We start from the raw sequence: 25,576 nt of genomic DNA on the forward strand, positions 1-25,576 counted from the left end.
TTGTTTTGCCTGTAGTAAGAAGTGTGGACATTCTCTTCCAGATGGCACTTCTGAAGAAATACAATTATGCACCCTGGTGCGAAGTGAAAGAACTATGTTTTTGAAGAAATTTTGTGTTTATAAGTTTGTTCTTTGTTAAATTTCTTTCAGTTATTGTTTATGTTGGCAATATTAACCCCTTCCTTCCGCCCGGTTTGAATTTAGCCAATCCCGAATTTCTTTAATTAATTTATGACCAATCAGGTGTATCTTCTTCAACTTGGAGATGTTGCTTAATCCTAGCCAATAAAATTCTTGTGGGAGTGTGTTCTCATTCCTGAAACACCTCGAACTTTCCGCGAGAGTATATAAACTGCTGATTTTCGGGTCTCCGCGCCACTTCTGTAACATCGATCAGTGTGTAAAGTACGTAGCAGGGGGCGGGAAGCGCCTCTTTCTTCGGGCAGCAGTTCAACCACAAGGTAATGGCCGTTTAATAACTTCTTTTCTTGCTAGCTCAGCAGTTTAACTCTCGGGGCAGGTCCGAAGCCTTTTACCATGTAACTTTCCCTTAAAATGTAAAGACACTCGGTATCAATTCTATCTGTTGAAACTATAAATTGGGATAGAGAGTGCTTAACCTTCTCGAGCTCCCACTCATATTGCTTTGAGGTGAACTTATTTTCTCAACCGTTTCTTCCAGTCTAGCGTAATGTAAATTGTCTTCTCATATAAGTCACCTCTTTAGTATGGGATTAGCCCTTGCATTAACGGCCTAGTGCCAAGTAGGTTTTAAACAAAACGTATTAGGAGTGCAGCTTCGCCTCCTCTCAAATTGGTATTGTCGAGGCCATGTAATGTTTCTGTTTCTTCACTTAATAGGCCTCAGTAGGTTGGGTATCTTTTCACCCCTGTGTCTGTGTCCTTGGAGGGCAGCTTGAAAGTCGAGTTTGGTGTGGCCTTTGATAGGCTTAAACTTTGAGAGCGGATTGCGCTTTTGAAATTGATTTTGGGTGCCTCGAGGAGGCTTTATTTTGTAATTGGGAGCAAGTGCTCCTGAACATGATTGGGGTCTTCTGCCCCTTTGTCGAATCTTGTTTTTTTGGGGTAAAGTTGGGCTAATTGCTCAAGAATTGTGAGTCCGGGGCTCGAAGCCCAAATCCTGTGAATACTGTAATTGTACATTTGGTGCCTTGCTACTCTGTACCTGCCATTCTTGTTATTTCTTAACCTTGAAAAGAAAATATAACCTTGTTAAATTTTATCTTAACTTTAATTTCGTATTTTGAGACCTGTTCACCCCCGCACCTTCTTTCACCTCTGCTGTTCCACAGATACCTCGGAACACTCATATTATTATTATTATGGGTTACGAGTTCGTCGCGTCCGCAAACATCTCGACATACCAGTTATATTACGTCTCTACAATGATCACCAAACCAAATGTGATTATAATTATTTTATGATAATTATTATGATCTTGATCACTACGATTTATCACCGTTCTAACTTTATTATTATTATTATCGGTCTCACACCATCAGTTATATTCCTCATTAACACATTTATCCTTGTTTATATATTTAACACGGTCCAACTTCTCGATCTGAAATATTTATTATTATGGTATCATGATTGTCATCACTCGTCATTTTAACTATCACAACATACGATCATTTATGTGGAATCTGAACCTCTCATTATCTTTAGGTCCGTAGTATTTCAACGAATAGCTGCGCAGTCTATTTATTTTGTACCTGCTGTCACAGGTTCGAATTTTACCCGCTACGTAATTCAGTATTTCTCTGTGACATTGCCCTATATTTTACACTCATTTTCTCTGTGTTTATCATTAATTTCATACATTTCTTCGTATCACATTATCTTTCATCACAGCTACATTTTGCGTCAAGTGTTCCCATACGGAATTTATCTCTCTTCTTATCTCCACATTATTTTATTCATTTATTAATCACAGAGTCCTCAACCGACTTTTTTTCTTTGACGGCATCGTACGACATTTTTATTCTCTGACTATATGATCTTTATAACATTTCTATTCACATTCGATTTACCTCATAGTTCATTCTCCACAAATAATCACAAGAGCCTGAAATTATTATTTACCAAATTTGACAATCATGATTACGTAACTATTAGTCCTACGTGTCTTCGTTTAGCACTTGCAAATGAAATATCTGACATTGATTTATAAAATATTGGACCGTAATTTAAACAACACGCTCATTACAAGTACGGATTATTAGCACCGATACTATTATTCATAATTATTAATTCATCAAATTAAATTATCACACCTTTTAATATTACTCATAATTATTAAATCATCAAATTAAATTATCACACCCTTTTATTTCCGATTTAAAACGACATCCCGTCATTAACGATTCCCGATTATCTCAACATATTATCACACAAAGTTTACTATTAATCATTGTTCACGTAAAACTACGGTATCTCATGAATTATTATTGTTCTGTGGCATTTCCCACGACTTTGACAACATCAAATTTAGAATATTAACGCTGATGAAACCACAGCTGGCATGACAAGGCTGAATTTTCCTTCAACACTATTATATAACTGGTCGTTAAATGACTAAGAGAAAAGCACACTCCGGGTCTATTTGAATATTACACCAAATGTCGAAAAATCTCGACCATAAAAAAATAAATGCATGCATGACTTAACTCACTACCCTATATCTACAGAATCTATACGTACAACAAACGAAATACATAATTAGACCCGACATTTATTTTATTATCCCTTAATCCCGTCAGTGCTACGAATTTAGAATGGCATCGAGAGGCGACCCATTTTGTTACGTGAGGTAACCAAATCAAAATCAAATTATTTCCATTTTCCTAATCACGGTAACATTCTCCATATATTATTTACATATGCTACTCATCTGTTAGTTATTATCCATTGCGGCTTAGCAGATGAGAGACCCAGTTGGGCCCTCTCTGCCGTTTTACTCGTCCATAATTGCTGGCTTCACTTCGCGTAAGATTTCCTGGCATATCGCCATTTTGATACCGCTTAATTTAATATTACACTAATTCACCACTGAAATTCTTAACACTGAGAAGTTGATGTCTACTTGAATAATAGAAAACAACTTAAAACCCTAGACCCAAATTATTATTATTTTACACTGTTTGAACTTCGTCATTTTTACCGCACAAAGGACCAGACACACACGACGGAGTGTCGAGTTATACGCCCGCTGTGGTTCGCGGTTTCCGACACGGCACGCCCGATTCGCGTCGCACTCGTGATGTGTTCATGATGGCGGTTCGATTTGCTAAAGTACAGGCTCTACTACTATTGTTCCACCAATGTACTGTTCGTCACACAGTACTCTAATTCTGCACATACTGCTGTATAATGGAAACTTATATTTCTCACTCCTACTATATAGTTATTTGACTTCACAACAATATTTTATCCAAGTCTCAGATCGTAACATGATCTGGAACGTTAGCTGTCTCGATTAACTGGCACACACTGTCCTAATTCAAATATTTCAAGTCCCTTCGTCCGAACGCGATCACATTTTGTAAGTGCCGGCGGTCACTCGCACAAATGAATGTTGAGTTACCGGTGCACGACGAATTCGAAGTCAGCTGCGGACGACAGTTCAGCTCCAAAGTTTTTATTCCAAGTCTGCCGTGAGTGTTCCTTGTGCTCGAATATATGGATGAAGCCTCCCCTGGAAGATTAACTGACGTCATGTCCATGAGGGAGGGGGTGGATTTCTCAAATAGGCACTTGCATTCCGAATTGAATGTTATAATTAATATCAAAATAATCCACTCCTCTGAAACATACGCTGGATTAAATATGATCTCCTGACGATCATAGATTTCGGAGATATGGATGGATTTCTCTCCTGACTTTTGGCGGGTCCGAACGAATCTATCTCAACGTGCTCGCTTTCAGCCAATGACAATCGAGGAGTTCAAATTCCAAGAAAGCCCTTCTTCAATTAAGTTAATTTGCAATCTATTAGTAATTATTCTTCCACGCATGACATCTAAAAAGTTCCTTAAGTTGATCCATATAACTGCAATAATTTATATATGATTAATTTTGAAGCTACTTTTATTCTTTTACCCAGATCTCTCAAGGTGGTATCCCTGAGTCGCCATCTAAATTTTCTTGATTGGACTACAAGTGCGCGCTCGGTTCGAATTTCCACCTGCAACGACCTGAGCCAACGATTGTCGTGGAAACACTGTAAATTTCCATTCTCTAATTCCGAGAATTCGTGACGTAGCAGAAAACTTGCGTTCGCCCGAAATATCCCAGCGCAGTGCTCGTGTTGCAACCTTCCATTGTCTCAAACTGGCCTTTCACTTGTTGTACCAATCATATTTGTGAACTTACGTATCTTCTGGTCGCTAAATTAACAGGCCCCATGCCGTGAGGTAGCTGTATGCTGTTGTGACAGGCTAATCCTGCAGGCTACAGTCTGTCGTGTACTTAGCTCGTATTTCAACACTACACAGATGAAATATCGTCAACTAAGTTCTGCATTTCAATAAATGTACCATATATTCTTTCATATCACAAATCATGATTAAATTATGATCCCGATCGTGCGGGTTCAGTATAACAGCCTAGAATGATGATGTATGCTTATATAACAAGTCGTGAAGGTCAGGAGGGTAATGGCAGGTTGTATTGATATAAGAAAGCCCGCGGTGGCGCTGCAGTGTTGGGACTGACGTTGCCTTACTGAATGATGACACTCGGGATGCCCTGAATATATTGAAGGACGACTAGCCCCAGGATGGTGCCTGACTTTTTCTTTCCAACTTCCCTGTATAACCTCATGGTCAACTCTTGTTCCCTGCGGATACCATCCGTGAAAGTTTACGAGGACAAATAATGCCTTTTATTGTATAGCTTATTTATTGGATACTCTCATCCTTTGAGCCATCGGAATTCTTCACAAGGGAACACATACATATGTTACACTCGGATCCGGTTGAAATTTGGTAGGAATATTCATGGGGGCAGTAGAATGCTAAGGTGAAAACTGCATGCGCCACGCGCAAGTTTAAACGCCAAAATTGAACAAATAAGTAGTCGTAAAATTAAAAGTGCCGCGTGAGTATAAGGGTCTGGCGAAGCGGTAGGGAGGAGCGAAGCAGCGGACGTGAGCCAACCTGGCTGTATCGAGCCGCGCCAGCAGCAGGGCAGCGTATAGCGCGTTCCCCTTAAATTCCCGTTCAGATGTGCGAAACGTAAATATGTAAACAGCACATGAAACAAGTGTACAAAGGACGATGCTTATAAAACGATGCAAATAAGGTTTGAAAAATTCACGCCCGAGCTCTTGTTACTCGTTGTAACTAGTGCAATAGTGATTGTTTACAAAAAAACTGGACAAGACATAGATACTGTGTGCACCATGCAAATCTTACAGTGCTGTCGCTTTCACAAGTATTACATTGATTATCGGAAGGCTGTTCTTCGAAACAATAATCGTATGGATTAAGAAATTGTGAAGGTTTCTTGTTAACATAGCCACATTTGTACCAACTGAACCACCACATGCTACGAAAACGTGGAGAGGAGAACTGGTTGTACGTCAAGATTGCACTTTTAAAAGGTTGTTTCTTAAATATACGTTGATGTCTAACGAGTTTAACAAAATTAAATCGTACAACATACGAAAAAATTGCTTCCAAATGCGGAAGCCCAGAACATCTAACGGCTGGATAAGTCCAGTGGCTCCTTTCGGATTTGTTTGAACATTGATGATGCTCCTTTTCCCAATTTTAGCATTAAAATATTTTCTTCTTTTTGTCCGGTCCACGAATCGAGAACTAAAACACTGCACTCTGGTACTAGCTCACAATAAACATCCCGTAACCATTTCTGTAAGGGTTCTTTGGTCAGTTTTCCAGACTTTGAAGGCAAAGTGTACACATTTTATGCGGTAAATAGTTTTTTCTATATTAGGACCAAATTTGCCATTTTTTCTTACAACACCACTAGCAACTTTGGCAGAAGTTGTCCATCTGCCGAAATTATTGGCTGTATTGCGTAGCGATGAGTTAGCGAATTCATACATTGTGCTTCCGCTAAAACGACTTTTTCTTCTCGTTCATTATGGGTCCTGTCAGAATGGAACTCTTCATGAAACCCAGACTGATCGGTATTAAACACGCACTCTAGGCCGTGACTTTCTATTAATTGCGACACTTCTTCCACAAACAGTGTAGCGTTACAATCTGTATCTTCTTTTTCAATTTGGTATGTTTTAGATACGAATTTGCAAATCTTTCTTGATGCAATTTTAAATTTCTTCTTAAAACTCATTACCCAGGAATGAGACGCTCGAAACGTGTCGTAACTAACGAGACGAGCGTACTTTGAGGCCCATTTTTTAATATTTATATCGTGAACAATTTTGTTACGTTGTCTACTTTCTTTGAACTTTTGATAAGTCTTCTCCCATTGTACCACCGTTTTCCAATTGTTGCTCCCACCTGTAAAGCTCTTCCCGGCACTTTAATTTACGAAACCTGTGTTTCACTCATGCGAAGCTCTCTGTTTCCCACCTTTGTTTCCTCAATATTCGACGACCTTCTTCTTATAAGTTATTGGGATTAGGCATCGTTCAGCCGTTGTTGTGGATGCAGGGTTAGGAGCAACATTTTCGCAGACGAGTTCAAATATCGGTGTTTCTCGAAAACAAAGTCATCTTCTGACATATACAATGTGGCATCCAGTTCGACTGTCACATCGGTATCCAGAACCCCATCGGCAATTAGACCTGTAAAACGGAGACAAGAACGCAATTCCTTTGAACACTTGTTTTTCTCTTAAAAGTAAATATATATAAATAGATTGCTTTACTTACAATTCCAATCCCAAATTCCTTTCATCTTCAGAAAAGGAGTGTCTTTTTGTCACGCTCTGCAAAACAATTCTGAAGGCACATTACTACATTCCACGGATTGAATGACTTCTGTGGTGGGCGTTTTGTTGTATCTAGGTGTAAAAAATCAATTATTACCATACAATGTTAAAGTAAATATACAGTCACCATTCATAAAAGTGACTATAAGAACGTCAGATTTTACCTGACATTGTAAGAACGTTGTCTCATCGGACGACTAATCACTGTGCATCTCTTGATCTGCTTTGACGTTTCTAATCGGGAAAATACGAGGTATCTGCGAACTGCGGTGCAGTAAAGAAGTGTGGCCGGAAGTGGGGAGGGGGAGGGTGGTCAATCATTCGACTCGAGCGAGCAGCCCGACTATACGCTGCCTGGCTGCCGGCGCGGTTCGACACTGCCCGGTTGGCTAACGTCCACTGCTTCGTTCCTCCCTACCTCTCCGCTACACCCCGATACTCCCGCGGCACTTTTAAATTTACGATTATTTATTTCTTCAATGTTGGCGTTCAAACTTGCGCTGAGCACATGCAGGTTTCACCTTAGTATTCTAAAGCCTCCCATGAATATTCCTACCCAATTTCAACCGGATCCGAGTGTAACACATGTATGTGTTCCCTTGTCAGTTTTACCGAGCGAGTTGGCTACTCAGTACACGGGTCTTGTGGCAGCTCTAATATAGTTCACCAGGAAAATTCTGGAACCGTACCTGAGGTTAGGTCACGGCTGCTTTCTTCCAGGTCTTCGGGCGCTGCCTCTCCAACAAAAACCTAACGGTGGTTGTGTGATGTTAAATTACTGTTGCAGACTGATAATTTGTCATGCTTTTAATATAACTAGAATAGTATTGATTTACGCCTCACTAATTACATTTAAAGTTTTAGGAGATTGAGATGCTGGCATTTTGTCTTGGGGGAGTTTGTTTACGTGCCGGCGAATCTACTGATAGGAGTCTGTCGTATTTGAGTACGTTCAAATACCATCGAATTGAGCCGGAATAGAACCCGACAAACTGAGCTAAAAGAGTTCTAGCCATTTGAGTTTGGCTCTTAAAATGGCAATACCAAACCAAAACCAAACCCCATGGCACTACAGTCCTTGAAGGGCCTTGGCCTACCAAGAGACCGCTTCTCAGCCCGAAGGCCTGCAGATTGCGAGGTGTCGTGTGGTCAGCACGACGAATCCTATCGGCCGTTATTCTTGGATTTCTAGACCGGGGCCGCTATCTCACCGTCAGATAGCTCCTAAATTCTAATTACGTAGGCTGAATGGACCTCGAAAAAGCTATCAGGTCTAGGTAAAAGTCCCTGACCTGGCCGGGAATCGAACCCGAGGCCTCCGGGTAAGAGGCAGCCAAGCTACCCCTACACCACGGGGGCGGCTAAAATAGCAATTGGAAACTACTAAATTTAAATTAATATTACTTCCTCATGTCTCGTATAAAACGGTGTAGCGCAGTTCCTCTGAGCACAGCAGATAACCAGCGCAATTGGTGTGGCGTTCATCACCCGTAGGGTGGATTCAATTACCAGAGTTACGCTTCTCCTGCCGTTGAGTGCTACTGTAAATTACCTGCCAGTATCAATGTCCGGTCGGAATGCTGAAAATGAATCCTCATTTCCTTAACATCTCGTGCCTCCAGCATAACAGAAGGAATTAATTGAATCATATCACACCACGTGGCTTACATAGGTCATTTTCTTGCACGAGAGATGAGGCAGATGAGAGAGATGCTGGATGTACATATACAGTATCCGAAATTTATTGTTATTGTACGGAATTTCTAAGGAGATTTCATCGCTGTTCGGGCAAAGGGTCATATATAAAAATGCTATTCCTATCCATTATTTTCCTAAAGACCGGTTACGCCTCCCAGCCACATATGGATATTTAGTCCATCAGAACAATATTCGTTGAGTTCATTTTCCTACGCTTACGTGTAAAGGAAAATGAACCTCACCGTACCGCACTCTAGGAATGTATGTTTGCATGACTTATTTACGCATTCCTACACTATAATGCACTTAAGGGTCATGTTCTATTTATATTATTATCTAAATTGTATAACGGTGTACCATAATATGGTTTGGCTTAATAGCAGGCTTCATAGCCTGAGCCTAGCAATATAAGAAAGGCAATTAATAATAATAATAATAATAATAATAATAATAATAATAATAATAATAATAATAATAATCAATGTATTTTCATTAGTATTACTTGATTAATCTGAAACTATGGTTTCCAGTTTAAAGGTTTATTTCTTACAGCAATTTATAACACAAAAATTCATTTTGAAGGCTGCCTTTTGGACATATGAATATACCATCTTAACTTTCTCTAGAGTTTTTGTGCTAAACAATTCCCCGTGAATAGTTGAGGTCTATCGTTCACGGTTTAGGCAGCGTAAGCCAAGAAAGCGCTCGGATGGCTTTATATTCTGTGACTTCCTTTGCTAAAATAGCAATTGTTCGGCATTCCTTTAATTAGATTCATTTTTCTAACCTTCCTTGATGAATGCTCTATGCACCGGTGAAAACTGCGTCAAAATACGCTTGGTAGTTCTCGAGATGAACCTTCGGAAACAAAGACCTATTTGCGTCTTAAGTCTCTTATAATATGTACAAATTAATTTTTGTTAAAAATACTATAACCTCAACTTACTGTCTTATGTTGCATTTACTCTCTACCTATTGTTTCAAAACATCCAGTTTCTGATGAAATATGACATATTTGTAGCAATGCACAGTGAAATTCATCAGAACTAATTAGAATTTTCAGGGTGATAAAAGGAGGACTTCCTGATCTGCTAACCACTGAGATAATTTTGACACAGTATCCTAAGCAGCATTTAGCAGGAAGTATTTTTCGTTTCACTGTTAGTTAATTTACCGCCTGTTTCATGATGTCACTGATATTTAATATGAAAAATCTTAGGTATTCCTGTGTTACAATAAACACTGAAGTTATTTCAGAATATAATGCTGAAAGTCCTCAGTAGATAATTGAGAAGGTTTAATATGGAATAGTAAGTCTATATTGTTAAAATACGTACTAGTTTGTCACTTGTTTGTACTTAAATGCTTCAAGGAAAGGTATTCGGCTGCTCCTTGCTCCTACAACTACTTAAAAAAGACTTGTCTTAACTTAACATACGAAATTAATATCTTTAACAGTCCATCAGATTTACTTTTTTCTTATACTGCAATAGGAATATTGAAGGAAACACACTTCTATTTCATTATAAAGATTGAGCTGTTCAACACTCTACCCTCAACAGGTTTTGGGCGCATTGACTCAGCGATCTGGAGAGTGTAATTTTGTGAACTTGTGACATGCAGCTTGATAATACGGTTTTCACCAAGGACAATCTAATAATTTTATGTTTGACAAACACCTACGTTGATATCCTCTTTTACGATTTGTAAAAACAATCAGGATACTGATTATTCGCCTTGCAGGTTTGCGTTTGAGGCTGATGATGCCCTTAAAATGTGCGAAACATGTCTCTTGTAACTTTTTATGATAAGATTTCATTCTTAATTTACTAGATCTCTTTGTATTGAATAGGTGGATATTAAAAATAACACTTGAAACATACTTTGTATTTACGTACATTTCAATACGGACCTAACATGAGAATTATAACGCGTAATTTCCTTAAAAACCATACAAAGTTCAATTGTAGCTTGGAGTTGTTCTTTGACATCTATAAATGTGAGTAATTTTTAGAAAGTTACGTACAACTGCCCAAAACACTGGAGTGGGGAGATTTTTACCATTTATTCAGCGTGACAGGGAAAGCTACATTTAGAGGATATCGCCTCCATTTAAAAATGAGTGGTACCCGGATTCACAGGTTCTAAATCTATTCTTAGAATAAAACACTTTCCTCCTGAAGCTGAAACTCTCTGAATTTTTACATGAACGATATTTTTGTATGGCTTCCGTAGATCCAATCTCGTTCCATTGCACAAACCAGCTTTATTAATCTCATTAACATCATCGCACACTGTGGAGTCAATGCTAAAGTACATTATTTGGTCAACTATCAAACCATGCAGAACCTACTGGCTGATGAAGTTAACTTGTTCGTTTCTTGGGGAAAAAATTGCTACTTTGGAAAACATTGCACTATCACTTGAATGAAAGATGAACCAAGTAAATGTTGTATACAATACTCCTTGAAATCCGGTTTTGTTGAATCTCGATAATGCCATTTGTCCTAGTTCTCCGTTTCCGAGTTTTAGAAGCCATTCAGTGAAGTTTAGGTCTAATTTTTGGGCCATTAAGTAGTTTGTTTAAAACTTGAACAACAGCTGTTATGAAACAGTGAGGAATTACTGCCAGGCACTGTCGAAAGTCTGCACCAAGCATGATTACTTTTCTAGCGAAAGGTGATTTGTGGTTCATTATAATTTATGTAGCCGATCGCATGGTCCTATATGATTAACTTAGCCTGTCTCATTTACTTCGCATCTTCTGACATTCATATGTTAGATGTAAAGGTCTGCGAATTTAGAGTCATTTCTCTTTCTTTCCTGTGACTTAGCTCTACTCCATCTTTTTCCAACCAAACGTATCGTTTTGGCTTCTGTAGTTTGTCTCTGTAACTGCCTATATTATATTTGCCACCTTTGCCTTTGTTTACTCTTTTTGTCTCCTCCGTGGAGTTTTATTACGTTAAATGGTCGGCTCATTTAAAATGTCTTGATTTAACACATAAAATTTATACAACCTTTGAAGATCCAAAATTCTTTCATGACTTTATGGAAGTCATGTTTTCCCGACGGATTTCTACTGTAGATGGCGGATGTTGCAAACGCGATGGCGTAAACTCGACAATCAGTCATGTGAGGCAAATGATCCACACGGCGATAAACATTGGAACAGGAGTCAGGAACAGCATAAATATAAAAATCATCTGTCGTGGCAACGAAGTTTTAGTAAATATTAATGTTGAAGCCATCATGATAAACACATATAGAGTGTGTGCCATAATCAATCTTTAGGCATTTCATCTGTATGTGTGGTCGTATAGCTGGTTAAACTAAGTCCAAAGCTCCAACCGCCAATGAAAAAAAAACACATTGTGGTTTAAAATATGTTTCTCTGGAGACAATATCGTGAAACAAAATATAATTAACATAATCTCCCAATAAAATAATCACCAGATTATAATTCATTCACTACATCTACCCATTATAACGATTAACGGTTGTCTGTTATCGCATTCAATACGCAAAATCTTCAAACCAGGGAGTACAACTTGGTTCAGTCTTATGCCAATAGATGTCGTTAATATTATTATGTGCATCCAAGGACCGTAGATTGACGTTGTGTGCATCAAAATGACAATCTCACCTCGTTGAATGAGAGGTATTATGTCGTGAATGAACCAACCATACGGAATTCCATCTCAGCCGAATCATCTCTTCCAGAGAAACACCTACAACGAAGCATCCAAGATAAATATTTGTTAGGATGTCATTCCTCGACCTCAATGGAAGGCGTTTTATCTCGTGCTTGTATGACTAACCCTTGTCCCGTTTCTCTTTGGTGTCGGGTATGAAGTGAGATGAATGTTCGTCGCGACGTTTTACGACTAGATGCCCTTCCTGACGTTAAACTTCTTTCTAACATTATGTCCATATCATCTTTACCAAACCTTGGGCGTTGTTCCCCTATTCTAGCATTCCAATCACCAAGTAATAATATTCCATCTTCTTCAAACTTCCCCCTAATAATACTGATTTCTAAAAGTAATTCCTCAAAAAGCTAATCACTGGCATATGGAGATCCCTTGGGGTGATAGTAAGCACACGCCACACATACCATTTTTTCTCTTTCCTTCTCCTTCCCTATATTCAATCTTAACCAAATCGCTTCATCCAACTCGTTTTCAATTTCCTCTACTAATTCGCTGATCTCTTCTTTAACTAACACCACTATTCCTCCTGGCGTTTGCCCCTTATTACACTGTTTATTTATTGACTTGTACTTAACTCTACCCCTCACCCCCCCCCCCAAGTTAACTCTTTTTCTATTTCTATCCAAGCCTCCAATAACGCAATAATGTCAAAATTTTCTAACACATTTATCACTTCAGTATTACCCATTTTATTTAATAAGCCTTCAATATTTATAAAGCCTATCTTCCAATCTATTCATAACTTGCCCCCTCTTCCTTCTCCATTTCGTTCTTTATTTTTAATTCTCGTCACAATCGCTCTCTCTCCTATCTCCATTCCTTCATATTTTGATAATTTCTGGCATTCTTTCCCATCTTTTTCCTCTAGACTCCTACATCTCCCCTTCATCTTAGTGTCTTTCCCATTCTTATCATCCCTCGACCCACCTCCTCCATTATTATACCCCTATCCCCTGAACTCTGCATTAGACTTTTCTTGGGCATCACACCCAACCTCCACCTCCTGCATCCTTGTGCTTAGCCCCACAGTGCAAAGAACACTTGACCCTTCGGCGGATTCAGTCCTTACCTCGACACCTTACTCCTCTTGAGAAGCTCGGAGTTGTACTTTGGCATCTATGATCTGCATGCATACTGGTGACTTATTTAATGTGACAGAGAAGGCTAAATTTGAGAACGAATAGCATAAACGGATTCATAGGTACTAAGTCTGTTCTTGGAGTAAAGCACTTTATTCCTAAAGCTGAGTCCGTCTGAATATCTGCATGAACGATATTTTTGTCTAGCTTTCGTAGATTCATTTTCGGTTTTATTAACTTTATTAGCATTATGGAGTCAATGCTAATGTACATTATTTGGTCACCTATCAAACTCTTCAGAAGCTATGGATTGATGATGTTAACTTGTTCGTTTCTTTGGCAAAAAGTTTTCTACTTTGGAAAACAATGTGCTCCTAATTGGATGAAAGGGAGAACCAATATTTTTTGAAATACTGTTTTATTGAAACTCACTAGTGCCATATGGCCTAGTTCTCCGTTTTCTTGTTTTAGAATCCATTCAGTGAAGTAAATTCTTCTCGCTTACTCTGCGTCTTCTGACATTCTTATGTTAGACGTAGAGGCCTTTGAATTTAGCGATATTTCCCCGTCTTTCCTGTGACTTAACTTCACACAATTCATCTTCCTCCAAACAACTGTTTGTCTCTATAACTGCACATTTTATCTTTGCCACTTTTACTTTGTTTACTTCTTTCGTTTTCAACGTGGAGTTTTAGTATATTGCATGTTTTAAAAATTAGTTTAACACACGAAATTAATACAGCCATTAACGATCGAAAATTGAAATGAATGACGTGATATATCATAGTGGAAATGGAGAGAGTGAACCATTTTATTTTTAATTCTCGTCACAATCGCTCTCTCTCCTATCTCCATTCCTTCATATTTTAATAATTTCTGGCATTCTTTCCCATCTTTTTCCTCTAGACTCCTACATCTCCCCTTCATCTTAGTGTCTTTCCCATTCTTATCATCCCTCGACCCACCACCTCCATTATTATACCACTATCCCCTGAACTCTGCATTCCCTCGGACTCAGCGAGGGATCCCACCTCTACCGCCTCAAGGGCAGTGTCCTGGAGCTTCAGACTCTGAGTCGGGGATACAACTGGGGAGGATGACCAGTACCTCGCCCAAGCGGCCTCACCTGTTATGCTAGGGGCTTTACGTCGCACCGACACAGATAGGTCTTATGGCGACGATGGGATTTGAAAGGCCTAGGAGTTGGAAGGAAGCGGCCGTGGCCTTAATTAAGGTACAGCCCCAGCATTTGCCTGGTGTGAAAATGGGAAACCACGGAAAACCATCTTCAGGGCTGCCGATAGTGGGATTCGAACCTACTATCTCCCGGATGCAAGCTCACAGCCGCGTGCCTCTACGCGCACGGCCAACTCGCCCGGTCACCTGTTATGCAGAACAGGGGCCGTGGTGGGGGATGGGAAGACTTAAAGGGATAGACAATGAAGTGGGAAGGAAGCGGCCATGGCCTTAAGTTACGTACCATCCCGGCATTTGCCTGGAGGAGAAGTGGGAAACCACGGAAAACCACTTCCAGGATGGCTGAGATGGGAATCGAACCCACCTCTACTCAGTTGACCTCCGGAGACTGAGTGGACCCCGTTCCAGCACTCGTACCACTTTTTTATTTCGTGGCAGAGCCGGGAATCGAACACGGGCCTCCGGGGGTGGCAGTTAATCACACTAACCACTACACTACAGAGGCGGACTCATATGTTGTACCAGCTTATGTTTCTCGAATGTTCCTGTTTCCTCAAATCTGTGGAAACAACAAAGGGCAGGATGTGCGTAGTTCGAATTCATGCCGATACATATAGCTGTGTATCTACATCATCATAGCGAATATCAGACAATAACTTCTCTGATAGAAAGGGATTTTTCTTTAAAAATGTACTGAAGTCATGGTCGTGAGAGGTTCATTGTATTTTATATTTTTTCTTTCTTTTTTTGTAAAGAAGTCATATCAAACTATAACTTGTTCCAATTTCAGCTGTTGAAACACTTTCATTTTCTCAATATCGTTGTGAATGACAGACAATTAGGGATAAACATTATACCGGGTGGTACAGCTGCCACTATTTTTTCCGGAACATATGCAATCAGCTAGGAATTAAATGTTAAATGTTTCTTAGTCTTATCTTACGCTACATCTTGCAGCATTTTTTTATTTTTTTGCTAGTTGTTTTACGTCGCACCGACACAGATAGGTCTTACAGCGACGATGGGAGAGGAAAGGGCTAGGAGTGGGAAGGAAGCGGCCGTGGCCTTAATTAAGGTACAGCCCAAGCAATTGCCTGGTGTGAAAATGGGAAACCACGGAAAACCATTTTCAGGGCTGCCGACAGTGGGGTTCGAACCTACTATCTCCCGAATACTGGATACTGGCCGCACTTAAGTGACTGCAGCTATCGAGCTCGGTACAGCAATGTTATGTGGAGTTAGACCGACATAGACTTTTACGCATAATGCAAAAACGGTACAAGAGGCAGTAAGTGAGGCCCATTTCAAAAACACTGTACCATTTTATGAAGAACGGAGTACAATACTCTAGTTATTTTTACGAAGTATTACTGTACCAATGATTGCCACTCCTATAGCTGATAGCACCTTTTTTTGTCCAAGAGGCCATTTTCTTTTCATAGAAAACGGTGGTCGCTGTATCATAGAAACGTGATAGGCTAGGGCCAAGTACGAACATGTCAATTCACCGCCATTTTGTATAGTCTTATCACATCGAAATGTGGTTTTCACAGTATTTTCAATCTATGACACGCAAATGCTACACAGCAGATGTGACAACTTGTGCCATGTAATTACTACCATCAGAGCGTTCAATAAGGGTATAGAACCGAGCCATAACGCTATAACACATCAGTAATTTTTCGAAGCGAGAACTTTCACTGTACTCGTGAATTCAGAGATATAAGGGGTTCATTTCAGGGCTGAAATTTCAGTTGCATAGAATTATGTATGGTGCATGAATGTGGGTAGGCTATTTGTAGCAGAGAGTGTTCAAACCCTTCTTGAGTCATCTCTTTTTAAATTTGAATTTCTCACCGTTCACCACCCTCTAGGTCCCCGGTACGACCTAGGGATGATGAGGTCAATAACCTTACCCACCAGGGTGAGAGTAGAAGAGAGAGGAAAAAGGACAGAGAGAGAGAGGAAGAGAGAGAGAGAGAGAGAGAGATAGAGACCCTGGTGAGAAGGTTGCTAGCGTGTCCGCCCCAAAATGGGAGTTATAGCGAACACGAGGGAGAAAGATGGGCACAAGAAAAACGACAACAAAGGTTCAAGCACAATAAAAAACAAGAAACCAAAGAAATAACCAAAGAATGAAGTTACCACACTTACCGGAAGCAGCGGAGGAAGACGACTTAAGGCCGTGGAAGTAAATACACAAGAAAATCGGTGACAGTGCTCCACCGAACGTGGCGAATGAAAACCAGCACTCAAAAAGGTTAAAGAATTTTAATTGAAGGGCAAATTGTAGGTAACAAACCAAATTATTAAGTTGATAAAACCTATGTTTATTTTAAGAAGTAAAGCCAAAATGTAAATAAATTCAACGTAAAGTTGAAAAGTGGAAAAGAAATTAACAATCAATAAAATAAATCAGAATATACCTAGGTATGGTTTAAAAGAAAGATTAATTCATTAGTAATTACCAATTAATGGTAAATAAATACTCTTTAACAGATAATAAATTGAAATTTTTATGAAAACAACAAAGAAAAGAAAAGGATGACCTCCGTACCTAATAAAATGTGATCAGAAAACAACGGAAAACCAATTGACTTCCTTACATAAATACTACCTTGAAATGAAAATGTAATCGATCACGGATAGTTGATTAATTAAAAAAAATATCATACTCAGTTAACAAGTTTTCAATAAAATGGATCTTCAACGCGGCCGCTTCTCATGACTACCAAAATTAAAAACGTTCAGTTTCCACCAAGGACAGTTTCCAAGACATATAGAATTTTACGTAAAAGTACCCCACCACCCGGGACAAGAAAATGTAACACAACTTTAAAGGGTGGTCAAAATTAATTAGTTAACATTTAAAACAGAAAACGATACACTCAACTCAGAAATATATAATTCAAGATCCACACAGGCTCTATGCGCCAGACAACATTCAAACCCGACAACAATCCACACACACGTTGCCAAGGTAACCCCCAAACAAAAGCAACGCCTCCAAAAACAAGGAGGAAAACAGGCTAGAGAAAATTTAATTCACCAAAAACCCCAGAAGGGGGAGGGGAGAAGAAAACATACCAAACGAATTGGAAAACAAACACAGGGAAGCAAACAGAAAGCCGAAGAAGGTAAAGCCCGCTACCTTGGAGACTGTACCTTGGTTCACAAGGAAAGTTACAATTTAAAGTGCCAAAAAGAACTCATTTAAATTTTAAATTAATAATCCCAATTCAGTTCACTGTGAACCTTCCACATTACTGTGATTAGTTGCCGAAACTGTTTTTCAGATTTTCACAACTGCACACGCCAAATAGGTACCAATTTAACGACGAAGTTCAAACCATTATTATTATTATTATTATTATTATTATTGTTATTATTTTTCCTGAAATCTTCGAAAATATCAAAATCCTCTTCTGGACGACGCTTAAAATGTTTCAAACACTGGTACATACCTTTGGTGGTGAAGAAATGAGAGGAATTTAAACCTGACCATTGTTAACGGAGAATGCAGTCACACGCCCAGCAACCAGACCTCGTTGGGAAGTATCCAGACGAAATATAAATCCAAAAATATGATCAGAGGAAATGGCAGGAGGTCTCCAACTAGTTCCATGGGGGAAAATCCCCGTTAATGGAGGTATCACGGCGGTTTTCTGGTAATCCACCTCTCCATGGCACAGCGCACAAATACACAAGCGCTCATCATGGCTGACTCAAGCGAACTGGCTCTCGCGTCAGACGCGAGGAAGAAGCAAGTCTCTTGGTAACCGGCGGGCGCATGCGCAGAACGCGCAACCACACGGAGCCAGAACAATGGCGCGCTGGATACGTTAGCTTAAAATGGTATATTGCCGAGCAGTCAATTGACACAGATATTCTAGGGCGCAAGGCCAGTCCAAAAGTTATAAGGGGAGGCTCACACTATTTAATATTGTCTCAAATTTCGTACTCGCCTAGGCATCCTCTACGAAGACTTGACTTTTCTGAACTCCGATATATTATTCTCAGCAGATTATAATAAATAGACATAATAACTATCGCCACGTAAGCACCGAATATGGACAAATGAATTGTGAATATCACCTGAAATATTATGCAGGACTAATTCAACTAAGTAATAGATTTATCTGTACGCTTAAGGAATGGTTGCAACTACCTGGGCTTAAGAGAGACACTGTGTTGTTCGCAGCGAGGTAAACCTGTATGCACATTCGAGTTCAGAACTTGTAAAATACAACCGTTTCGAAGTGATAGTCTAGATTATTCCATTAGTACAAAGTTACGAGACAAACTGTTTGTAGCCTGTAGTAGCTACATGGCATTAGTCACAGCCAGCGTTCGGAGTTCGAATCAAATTACGAGCTTTTCATTTTTATTTTTGGATTATACTCGTAAAGGCATTCGTAATTAAGGTTTAATTTCCCTAAGTCTCCAAATACCGTTACAAAGACAGCATACGTAAGAAAGGAATAATAATAAGATGCGTCTTTCATATGGCAAACGACCACAAAGAACTCCCGGTCTAGAAAGTCGAGAATAATGGCCGAGAGGATTCGTCGTGCTGACCACACGGGACCTAACAATCTGCAGGCTTTCGGGCTGAGGAGTGGCCACTTGGTAGGCCAAGGCCTTTCGGGGCCGTTGCGCCATGTCTTTTTTTCTACAACGAATGAAGCACACTGCATTGTCAACATTATGGCACACCAATTCAATCAAGCAACTGCGCACATTCGACTCGTAGGGCGTATAACAGGGCACGTCGTAATCTTTTTTTTATTTTTATTTTTTTGCTAGGGGCTTTACGTCGCACCGACACAGATAGGTCTTATGGCGACGATGGGATGGGAAAGGCCTAGGAGTTGGAAGGAAGCGGCCGTGGCCTTAATTAAGTTACAGCCCCAGCATTTGCCTGGTGTGAAAATGGGAAACCACGGAAAACCATTTTCAGGGCTGCCGATAGTGGGATTCGAACCTACTATCCCGGATGCAAGCTCACAGCCGCGCGCCTCTACGCGCACGGCCAACTCGCCCGGTCGTCGTAATCTTTGCAGCAAATTGCGAACAGCTACAGTACGATTAGCGCAAAAGCAAATATTGTGCATTCAGGGGATGATTATGTAGATACTGCATTACTTTATGCGGAAGCAAGGCAGAATTCACGGGAAGCCAGACGCTTGTATCAAGAACTATTTCCTGAACGAAAGCTACCCAACTGCAGATACATTTCGACGTGTTGAAAGACTGTTGCGTGCAACGTGGTTAATTCATACATTCCCCCCCCCCCCCCCCACCGAGGTTCGGGATACTCCAGTGACGTCTGAAAATAACGTAGAAGCTATTCAAAACAAAACTGCGTACAACCCGCATACAAGCTCACGGGCCATTGGAAATGAACTAAAATTAGTCATGTATTTGTAGGGCGCATATTGCACCGCCATAAATAAATTCCACCCCTACCATCAGCAACTACACCAGGAAATTCACGGGGATGACATTAAAAAACGGATAGAACTTTTAGAATGGATATTGCAAAGAGTTGAACCTGCCGCGAATTTCTTAACGGACACTCTCTTTCGTAAGGAATCCAGATTTCACAACAACGGAACTGTTAATCGTCACAACATCGATTACTGGAGCATTGAAAATCTTCACTGAATAAGGGGATCTCGATTTCAGATACAGTGAGGCGTCATCATGTGGTGCGAGATTATAGGTGCCAAGATAATTGGACCATATTTATTCGATTAAAATCTCACGGGACGATGCTATCCAAAGTTTATTCGTGAATACTTCCGCTGTTATTGGAGAATGCGCCTCTTATGGCACGGTTGAGGATATGGTTCCAGCAGAGCTCCTCCACACTGGTCGCTGGCAGTACGGAACCACTTGCATAAGACATATCCTGGACGATGGATTAGACAAGGAAGTCCTGTCACATGGCCGGCTAGATCACCTGACCTTACTCCACTAGAATTTATCCTCTGGGATTATTTAAGAGAAAGATTCTATGAACAGGAGCCAGAGAGCCCGAATCATTTACGGAGGCTCATCACTGAAGCCTGCAGGCAGGTTGCACCACATATGTTGCAGCAACACCGTTCTCATTTGGTTCATTAATCGAATGGCCAAACACAAGCCCTTTTCACCTCCGCCGGTAACAGCTTACTTTACTGCAAATAGTTCCTTCAACAGCTACTTAGAAATAAACATAGCTGAGTATCTGCAATATGATAACTGATCATGATTTACATTTCTTTTAAAACAATGCGATTCACACGAACATTAACAGCGAAATAAAAATATTCGTTCTACAGTGGACTCGCACCTCGAACTACAGAGCACTGATTTTTTCTCCTCTAACTTCCAGTACACTCGGCTAACTTATTTAGTAACAAAGAAGTTTTTAGAGTAACACATGTAATGCTCCGATCCGATGTGTTGATGTTTGTGAGAACTATTCAGTTCCCGTGAAGTTTAGCGGTCACCCATCAATACTGATTTCAGGCATATGTTGCTTAACTATGAATATGTCCTATTACGATTTAAGGTACGGTAAGTTAAAAGAAGTGTATAGCACGGGCCTTTTATTTGATCATTTTTTAACATTTTAGTCTTTTAATATTTTTAGATCATAAATGCACTTTATTTGCCATTTGTTAGAAAATTACTGGTCATGAAATGCCCTGTCATAAATTAAATTACCTTTTTCAATGTTCCTAAATAATTCAAAATTGTCTCGAACCTAGGTTCCTCCCGTTTTTATCCATGAAGCTTATAAACCTGAAATTAATACAAAACAACGATCAGTCAAAATATATACCACGGATAAAACGCAACAAAGATAGTGAAACTAACATCAATATTGCTGGTCTTTTCAACTATAATTACACATCAAATACGAGCGAGATCCCTTAGCTCATCAATCCATTACCGCACAACCGTTAATAAGCCACCGCCGTGCATCATCAATCTCCCCGACAGCAGCAGAGTTAACTGGGACACAATAGAAGACATCGTATCACTCTGGAAAACCCCGTTAAATACCACAACATTTAGTACGGATTTTGTCTTCATCTCTTGATCTCAAACCAAGCGGAAGTTCTTTAATGCAAATTAAATCTAGAGACACACACTTCTCGTAATAAAGCGCTTTTAAATGCCAAGTGACTGCACATGAATTCAATTCTGAAAACCTTAAATACAGAAGGTGGGTATCTGAATAATAATAATAATAATAATAATAATAATAATAATAATAATAATAATAATAATAATAATAATAATAATAATAATCGTATACCTTCAGCTACTCTGTGGAGGCTTTCTGTTTAGAAGTAACTTTCTCTGTATGGGTGTTAATTTCGACGGTCCGCTTTACTGCACCAGGTGTCAGTAAACTGGAACTCTATTGAGTGATCTAATGTCTATTTTTAATTAATTTTCTCCGGTAAACACAAAATGTGCCTTCAGAAATGTTTACATGCTGTTATATCGATGGTGTCAATGCAATACCTCGTATCTGACAATGCTATTCCTGTCCATTATTTTCCTTAAGACTGGTCACGCCTCCCAGCCACTATGGATAAGCAGTCCATCTGTGCAATTTTCGTTGGGTTCGTTTTCCAATGGTTACCCTAAAGGAAATTGATCCTTACCATACCGCGTTGTACGAATGTATAGTATGATTGCATGTCGTATCTACGCACTCGTACAAGATAATGTATTTAAGGTTCATTTTCCTTCACACACTCGTATAGGAAATTGAACCCAACGAAAAGTGTACTGATGGACTGCATATCCATATGGGGACGGGAGGTATGACCAGTCTTAAGGACAATCATGGACAGAGAGTGCTTTGTCAGATACGAGGTATTGCATTGACATCGTCAATATGACGACTTCTAGAGTCGTATGGTATTTATTCTACCTTCCATAAACCCGACTACATCTATCAGCTTTGAACCCGTTATTTTGGAATGTGAATCCCAGCACTCTGATGACATAATAATAATAATAATAATAATAATAATAATAATAATAATAATAATAATAATAATAATATGTTGTTTGAGTCATCAGTCCATAGACTGGTTTGATGCAGCTCTCCATGCCACCCTATCCTGTGCTAACCTTTTCATTTCTATGTAACTATTGCATCCTACATCTGCTCTAATCTGTTTTTCATATTCATACCTTGGTCTACCCCTACCGTTCTTGCCACCTACACTTCCTTCAAAAACCAACTGAACAAGTCCTGGGTGTCTTAAGATGTGTCCTATCATTCTATCTCTTCTTCTCGTCAAATTTAGCCAAATCGATCTCCTCTCACCAATTCGATTCAGTATCTCTTCATTCGTGATTCGATCTATCCATCTCACCTTCAGCATTCTTCTGTAGCACCACATTTCAAAAGCTTCTATTCTCTTTCTTTCTGAGCTAGTTATCGTCCATGTTTCACTTCCATACAATGCCACGCTCCACACAAAAGTCTTCAAAAACATCTTTCTAATTCCGATATCAATGTTTGAAGTGAGCAAATTTCTTTTCTTAAGAAAGCTCTTCCTTGCTTGTGCTAGTCTGCATTTTATGTCCTCCTTACATCTGCCATCGTTGGTTATTTTACTACCCAAGTAACAATATTCATCTACTTCCTTTAAGACTTCGTTTCCTAATCTAATATTTCCTACATCACCTGCCTTCGTTCGACTGCACTCCATTACTTTTGTTTTGGACTTATTTATTTTCATCTTGTACTCCTTACCTAAGACTTCATCCATACCATTCAGCAACTTCTCGAGATCTTCTGCAGTCTCAGATAAAATAACAATATCATCCGCAAATCTCAAGGTTTTGATTTTCTCTCCTTGGACTGTGATTCCCTTTCCAAATTTCTCTTTGATTTCCTTTACTGCCTGTTCTATGTAAACATTGAAAAGGAGAGGGGACAAGCTGCAGCCTTGCCTCACTCCTTTCTGGATTGCTGCTTCTTTTTCAAAGCCCTCGATTCTTATCACTGCAGACTGATTTTTATACAGGTTGTAGATAATTCTTCGTTCTCGGTATCTGATCCCTATCATCTTCAGAATCATAAATAGCCTGTTCCAATCAACATTATCGAATGCCTTTTCTAGATCTACGAATGCCATGTACGTGGGCTTGTCCTTCTTGATTCGATCCTCTAAGATCAGACGTAAAGTCAGGATTGCTTCACGTGTTCCTACATTTCTTCTGAAGCCAAATTGATCTTCCCCCAACTCAGCTTCAACTTGTTTTTCCATTCTTCTGTAAATAATACGTGTTAAAATTTTGCAGGCATGAGATACTAAACTAATGGTGCGGTAGTTTTCACACCTGTCAGCACCGGCTTTCTTGGGAATAGGTATAACAACATTCTGCCGAAAATCGGATGGGACTTCTCCTGTCTCATACATCTTGCACACTAAATGAAATAACCTTACCATGCTGGTTTCTCCTAAGGCAATCAGTAATTCAGAGGGAATATCATCAATTCCAGGTGCCTTGTTCCTATTTAGGTCACTCACAGCTCTGTCAAACTCTGACCTCAAAATTGGGTCTCCCATTTCATCAGCATCAACAGCCCCTTCATGTTCCAGAACGAAATTATCTACATCGTTACCTTGATACAACTGTTGGATATGCTCCTGCCATCTTTCTGCTTTGTCTTCTTTCCCTAGAAGTGGCTTTCCATCTGAGCTCTTAATATTCATGCACCTAGATTTCCTTTCTCCAAAGGTTTCCTTGATTTTCCTGTATGCAGCATCTACCTTTCCCAGGACCATACAGCCTTCGACATCCTTGCACTTCTCCTTCAGCCATTCTTCCTTAGCTACCTTGCACTTTCTATCCACTTCATTCTTTAATCGCCTGTATTCTTTTCTGCCCTCTTCATTTCTAGCATTCTTGTATTTTCGTCGTTCATCAATCAGGTCTAGTATCTTCTGAGTTATCCACTGATTCTTAGTTGATCTTTTCTTCCTTCCTAACATTTCTTCAGCAGCCCTACTGACTTCATTTTTCATGACTCTCCACTCTTCCTCTACTGTGTTTCCTTCGGCCTTTTCATTTAATCCTTGTGCAACATGTTCCTTGAAACAATCCATCACACTCTTTTCTTTCAACTTGTCTAGATCCCATCTTTTTGCATTCTTTCCTTTCTTCAATTTCTTCAACTTCAGATGGCATTTCATGACCAACAAGTTGTGGTCAGAGTCCACGTCTGCTCCTGGGAAAGTTTTGCAATCCAACACCTGGTTTCTGAATCTCTGCCTAAACATAATGAAGTCTATTTGATACCTTCCAGTGTCTCCAGGTCTCGTCCACGTATACAGCCGTCGTTTGTGGTGTTTGAACCAAGTATTGGCGAGGACTAAATTATGGTCAGTGCAGAATTCAACCAGCCGACTTCCTCTTTCGTTCCTTTGTCCCAATCCAAATTCTCCTACTGTGCTACCTTCTCTTCCTTGGCCTACCACTGCGTTCCAGTCTCCCATCACAATTAGATTCTCGTCACCTTTGACATATTGTATTAAATCTTCTATCTCCTCATATATTCTTTCAATTTCTTCATCATCCGCTGAACTAGTAGGCATATAGACCTGCACTATTGTGGTGGGCATTGGTTTGGTGTCTATCTTGGCGACAATAATTCTTTCACTATGCTGGTCGTAGTAGCTTATCCGCTGCCCTATTTTCTTATTCATTATTAAACCAACTCCTGCATTACCCCTGTTTGATTTCGTGTTGATAATTCGGTAGTCGCCTGACCAAAAATCCTGTTCTTCCTGCCAACGTACTTCACTTATACCAACTACATCTAACTTTAGCCTATCCATCTCCCTTTTCAGATTCTCTAACCTACCACAACGATTCAAACTTCTAACATTCCACGCTCCGACTCGCAGAATGTCAGTATCC

Source organism: Anabrus simplex, chromosome 1, assembly GCF_040414725.1.
Source record: "Anabrus simplex isolate iqAnaSimp1 chromosome 1, ASM4041472v1, whole genome shotgun sequence".
In the NCBI taxonomy this organism is placed as follows: Eukaryota; Metazoa; Arthropoda; class Insecta; order Orthoptera; family Tettigoniidae; genus Anabrus; species Anabrus simplex.